The sequence below is a fragment of the Dendrobium catenatum genome, unplaced genomic scaffold, assembly GCF_001605985.2.
Source record: "Dendrobium catenatum unplaced genomic scaffold, ASM160598v2 original_scaffold_12804, whole genome shotgun sequence".
Lineage (NCBI taxonomy): Eukaryota > Viridiplantae > Streptophyta > Magnoliopsida > Asparagales > Orchidaceae > Dendrobium > Dendrobium catenatum.
The window spans coordinates 57,048-64,243 of record NW_021331264.1 but is presented as its reverse complement, the minus strand read 5'-3'; positions in this window follow the sequence as shown (position 1 = coordinate 64,243).

Genomic DNA, 7,196 nt, shown 5'->3' with positions numbered 1-7,196 from the left:
CTTTTGCCAAAAGTATCAAAAGAGGATGAGATGATTCTCTCTTTGATCCCCTTCATGAAAAGTCAAAAGGAAGACAAGTTCATATGTGATAAACAACTAAATAATGGAGATTAGGATATTAGAAATTTTTTATGGCTAAAAGTTAAAGATTAGAGTGAATTAACTCATATAGGGTTATATAATATTACAAAGGGGTATATTAGTAAATGTTGAATGATTGAAATGCTATATATCAAAAAAATTAATATATAGAAATTATTTCAACAAAAAAGGAAGGATACAACCAAACAAAAAAAGAACAAAGCAGGATTATACGATCAAAGTTAGAAACGAAGAGAAAGCAAACAGTGATAAAGCCGAAGAAACCAGTCGGGCTCCGTAATTGCCGAAAGCTCCCTGCCACCCCCCAGACACCAGGCTCGGACCATCCAGAGGAGAAAACAAGCAACAATTCACATAGAAGAAAGACAAACTAAAGCGCCACCAATGGTCGCCAACAAGTCACGACTGTCTAGATGATGAACAAAAAGCCACCACATCATTGCCCACAAAACAAACGATACAACCACAAAGCCCAAAACCCCCTTTCCAATCAAACGAAAGCCAACATCAAAGTGACACACATCGACCAACAATGAAATAGGAGTGAGATTGGCACAGAATGAGGTTGCCTATTTGAGTTCTTATAGGAGGAAGAAATAACTGAAATTATATGGAAGCTAGAAGACACATAGTATTGATAGCTAAATGTATTAACTAAATGATTTCGGCACCGTGGCTCGTTAGTGCTGACGTGCTGACGTGATGCATTTTGATTGGACTCCGAACCATGGCAGAGGAGGGGTGGCGGACAATCGGGGGCACGTGCCCTCCCTAAAAAATTGAATTTTTTCTTTAATCTCAATACAAATTTAGTTGGTTAACTTCAAAAATTAAATTCGGGAGACCATATGAACTCCGATTTTCCAGTAAAACTTACAGCTTGAATTGAACGTCTCAAAAACACAAAACCTAAACGACACCAATTCAACTCAATCCGAACCCAAATGACTCCAAATTCAAAGATCCGAAGCCATATTTGGAAGGTTCAAACCATAACTTGGATTACCAAATGGTTTCAAACATACATGCTTATAGTCGAATCGACGGCTAGACAAGACGAATCCACGAGCCCAAGATCGCCAAATTATGATATCACTAAGACATTAAATGCCCAATAAACAGTCCACGATCAAGGAAAAAAATAAATGTCCAAAAAAAAATAAAACTAATTCACTAACAAAAGTTTTATCAATTTTTAAATATTGATTATATTGGCCTAAGTCTGGATGTAAAAAATTGAAGAAAAATAATAATATAATAAAAAAAATTTAGGCCTCCCTAGAGATATTTTCTGACTCCGCCAGTGCTCCGGACGACATTCTACGTCAGATCTCCGCACAGAATAATTTCTCCATAAAAGAAGCCTAAATTTCAGAGAGAATGAAATAAACACATCACTTGTTGGAGACGCAACTCTGTTTAAGGCGAAGTGGAGTGCAATCCAATCGGATTGAGCACAATAGAATATTTGATGATAGGATAGTTGGGTTTAGTACTTCAATAATTACTGTATATTAGGTTTAGTACTTTAATATTTGATAAATATATATAATTATTTTATATTATTTATTTATGTTATATGCAAAATATATAAATATATAAAAATAAAATTAATTGATTCTTTTTTAATACTAAAAATAAACTCCAGCATTAAGAAAATCATTTAAAAAATTAAAAGCCAAAATATTTTCATTTTTATGCATAGAAAATAACAGTGAGGAATACAAGATTGTGATTAAATTGTGTTGTTTTCATTAAGTATAAAATTGAATTTAAAAAAGAAATTTTCACCAAATTAACTACACATTTATTATATTTATATCTATACTGAGATTTATGCAAATTTTATATTAAAAATATAATCTTAGTATTTAAATACCATATTTAACTTAATATAAAAAATAAAATATTTGTTTCTATACATATTTCTTAAGCTTGTAAGGGACGGCCGAGGCTAGAAGTTGAAGTTACGGGAGTTCTTCTCATTTGTAGTTTACAAGTAATGGAGAAAATAGAGTTCTTTTTTACTTAGTTTTATTTGTTTTAAAATTATTTTCAAATTAATTAATAGGATTAGTTAGACTTGGTCGAGCTAACTTGATCAATTGAATTGATTTGACAAAAGTCGTAGTCGTGGCAGGATGCAGGCAATCATCAAAAGTGACGGTCGCACACATCAACAAGATGTGTCCAATCAAATTAAGATTGCAACCATATACAGTGAGACTCGCGATTAAACAAAAAGTCACGATCACGTTGTGCACAATTGAGTAAAGATTGAGATTACAACGATATGTGTGATCGAGCAATGACCAAAATTGTTGTGATACATGCAACCGAGCAAATATCGAGATTATAGTGAGACGCGAAATCAAACGAATATTGCCACTGCAACAAGATGTGTGACCAAATGAATATCATGATCACAACAAGATCTGTGATCTTGTGAAGATTGCGATCATGGTTAGATGTGTGATCAAGCGAAGCAGGGGCATGCATACATGCAAGTAGCAAGCAGTCATAACTGGGAAGCTCAAGTTTAAACCATCCAATAAAGAGGTTTCATGATAATCAAACCAAAAGACTCAAAGCCAACCAAGGTAGATGTATCTGCAAAGACCAAGCTAGCCCAACCATGAAGAAATCAAAGTCAACAAATATGGTTGATTAAGGTTTCGTTTAGGACGACTTTCTTATTGCTTCTTAAAACAATTTTTTAGTACCAAAATTTTAATTTTCTAATAGAAAATTGCTTTAAGAAGCACAAAGAAAGTCTTCCCAAATGAAACTTTAGGCTTCATTTGGGACCGCTTTTTTATTGCTTTGTAAAGCAGTTTTTTAGTACAAATATGTTTTAAACTATAAAATTTTGTACGACAAAATAGTGTTAGAAAGCAATAAGAACGTCCTCCCAAATGAAGCCTAAATTATTATTGATGTGTAACACAAGTGAAAGTCTAACTACTTATAATAACATTACATTAAATAATTTAAATCACGCATTTTATATGACTAAAAAATGTAATAATCAAAGCTCCAATCTCCTTTATACATCATAATATTCACATGTTACATGAGTCATTATGTGATAGGTAATCTTACCCAAAGGCCAAAAATTCAAATTATTAATTATGACATATAAAACATGTGAAAACTCAAATATTTTTCATGGCAAATATTAAATAACACTTTTTATATGTTTATACAAATTTTCATGCATGTTACATAAATGATTTTCTTAATAAAATTTTTTGCATTATATGAAAAAAAATATAAATATTTATAGTTTTTTAATAATTTTTGTGTGTGTGTTTTTTATCCCACGTGTCATGTGATATTTGCATGCATGGGAAGGAAGGCCACCTAACGGCAATGATCGATGGCGTGTGAACTTTGCATGCTACCAAATGTTCATTACTTAGAAAGATGGCGATGGCAAAATCCTTTGCTTCTGCACAAAGTTTGATGTTATCATCAATCCATTTATTATATGTCGCAGCTTAATTAAGTAGTCTAATGGCTGATTTGATTGCTTAAAGATAGAGATGCTATGCTTTGAAAAGTTGCTAAGGAATATTCTTTTTTTTTGTATTTATTTTTAAACATATTTGTTTGATATTTTTAAAATTTTATAATATGATAACTTTAGTTTTATGAAAATGTGCATGTTTTTTTTTTTATTTAAAATATGGAAAATGAAATTCGGAGATTTTCGACTTGGACTGATATCAGTGAATTACTACTATAAAAGATTGGTCTTAAATCAATATAAAGTAGATAATAGCACTAAAAAATTGTTAAAAATAAGTAGATCGTGTAAACTTATGTCTGCTTATCATCCTCAGATTGGCTGTCCAAGATCTTATGAGAAATATATGTTCTTAATAATGAAGAAAAATCAAAACTTTCCAATAAGATTAAGATAATATTTAGGTGACTAAGCTATGGGATTAAAACATAAAATTACTTAAATCACAAGTGGGAATAAGACATAGTTTGACCATTTAAAAAAGGATGGGCTTAACCAAGCCTTCATGAATTAACTACGTGTGCTTGTTGTATATATATCCATGCAAATAATTTATCTTAGCTCAATTAGCCTTAGGAAAATCATGGAGTAACAAGAAAAAAGAAGAATATTGGACAAAGGTTTAATGAGTTAATTAAGGTTTTTCCTTAATGACTTAAATGTTGATTAGACTTCAAGATTCTTAAGGATCATACTAGAGTAACCTAGATTATAATTAATTAATTAGATTAATTAAACTAATGAACTAAAATATATTACTAATTAAATTGATCTAAGATAGGGGTTGACTTTAAGTAAAGCGGATGTCAATTTTGGGCCACAAGTAGCTGAGGACGTGTCATCATAATATGTCCAATAAATTGAGAGAAATCTAATTAAGCTAATCAACAAGAGAATGTTCAAAGCTCAAAGCATATTGAGTTAGGTGAGACTGATAAATAGTATGACTGTATATGCTAAAGATTGAATGAACCAATGAGATTTGAAATAATCAGGAGAGATATGGCTCACCGGCCGAGTTAATGCTAGAACAATATAGTGACCAAGAATCCAAAAAGTTTTCTTGTTAGGTGATGCTGCAATTAAAGAATTGAGTTACGAATAGAAAGAGACTTAGGTCCAAAAGGTGCACATTCTCATTCCAAGTTTGTCAGACTATCTTTTGTTGCCACCATTTTTAATATACTGAAAAGACTTGAGTCATCTATTATATTTACCGTAAAAGTTTATATCTATAATCATAATGTTTTTAATAGCTTGATTAAAAATCATCATTTATACAAAATATTTTGCTATTTTGAGTAAAAATCTCTTACAAGCTGTGTTATATTTAATGCATGAGAAATTAGATGATGTTTAATATAAATTTAACAACCATATTAGCACTATTCTTTTTTAGCCTCACAATGATGAACCCTCCAATGAAAATATTACTTATCATGTTACCTAGGAGAAATTTTTTATTATTATTTTTAATATTAAGCGATGAATAATAAAATATGTGGTGTGAAATCATAATTTTGTTGATATAATCATGACCTTCAATCAATACCCTATTGATCTATTTGTAAAATATTTGATCCTAAGAACTATATTTATACTCCATATTTATAGAATACATTGCTTAATAGGCTGCAAATTTAGTACAAAATTCTCAAAACTATTCTCATTATTTCACCTAATTTCATTAATGCAAAAGTAGTTAAGAGAGAGAAAGATCAACGGAAAATAATAATTGCATATCAACCCCCGAAAAGTAAAAAAAAATTACACTGTAATTAAAAAAATCTTAAATTTTATTATAGAATTAGTGATAATAAATTAATTTTAATATTACAATTTTCTTTAATTCATTAGCTATAATAATTTTCTCTTTTAAAATAATAAATCTTTATTTAGTAAAAAATTTACAGAGAAAAGGTTCTTTTTCTAACTAATTTCATTAATTTTTTCTGAGTAATTTGATTTTGTCAAAGCCACCCATTTTATATATAAACAAAAAAATTTAATCAATAATTTGATATTATACCATCTATTCCCGATTGATCCGACCATCAAGCCGATGGCTTCAATTTAAAAAGTCATTTAAGGGTAGTTGGATTTGTAATTTGTTGAAAGAAATAAAGTACAATAAATTTAATTAAAAATTAAAAAAGAATATAACATATTAGAAATTTTTGGATGAATGTCAAACAAATAATGATTATTTTTTATTTGATTTGAAATAAAATGAATATAGTGTAAAGGTCAACGATGATTATAATCTGCATTACTGGTGTCGATAGCAGCGACATCAATGGACAGTGAGCAACAATAGCGGCTCGATTCAACTATAGCATGTCACATTTGGATATCATTCGTTCATTCAACTAATGTTCTAAAGCTTTCAAATAGGCTACGAGTCCTCAATTTGGACCCATTTGGGTTCGGATTGGGCTAATTTTGGTGTCATTATGTTCGTATCTTTGACCTGTTCAATTTGACTATAAACTTGCTGAAATTATAAATTGGATGATTCCTGATACGTCGTCAAAAAATTATCTTAAACGAGCGCGAATCTCGATGCAAAATCAAGTTGTAAACTTCAAAAATTAATTCGGAGACCATCCAAACTCCAATTTCAGCGAACTTATAGTCGAACTGAGCGTCACAGAAATACAAACCCAGCGACACCAAATTCGACTCAATCCGAGCTCAAATGCGTCCAAATCAAGGACCTGAAGCACTGTTGGAAGGTTCAAACCACAATTTAGATTAACAAACGGGTTCCAAACATAACAAGCTTATACTCAAATAGAGCGGCTCGACGAGACGAATCCAACGAGCCCAAGATCGCCGAATTCCGACATCATTAAGGTCTTCAAATGTCTAAAGAACGGTGCATGAACAAGAGATTCAACATCGGCCGTTCAATCGACCACTCCCCATTTACCCTTGATCTCTCAACTATTTACGGGTCATGCCACTCTAGAAATCTATAAATAGAGCTCCCTCTCCTCTTGAGAAGGGATCCCCTGAGCCTAAGGAAAAAAGAGAGAGAGATCGGAGATCACTCTTACTTCCTAGCCTCCTCGACCACCGCTGGAGTTTCGCCGGACCACCACTTGAGGTCCGCCGGACCACCACTTGAGGTCCGCCGGACCACCACTTGAGGCCCTCACCTTCGCCGGACCACCGCCTAAGGTCGTTGCTCCGCCGGACCACCACTTGAGGCCCTCACCTCTACTGGACCACCGTTTGACGTCGTTGCTCCGTCGAACCACCACTTAAGGCCCTCACCTCCGCCGGACCATCGCATGATGTCGTTGCTCCGTCGGACACCACTTGAGGCCCGGACTTTTGTTGAACCACCATCTAAGGCCCGGACTTCCATTGGACCACTACCTGAGACCCGGACTTCCATCGTACCACTACTTGAGACTCTATGCTCCACCAGGCCACTACCTGAAGCTCGGACTTCCGCCGGACTGTCACTTGAGGCCCCGAGCTCCACCAGGCCATCACCTTATGCCCGGAGTTCTACCGAAGTACCATCTTTCTACTACAGTCTTTCAGACTCCTATCT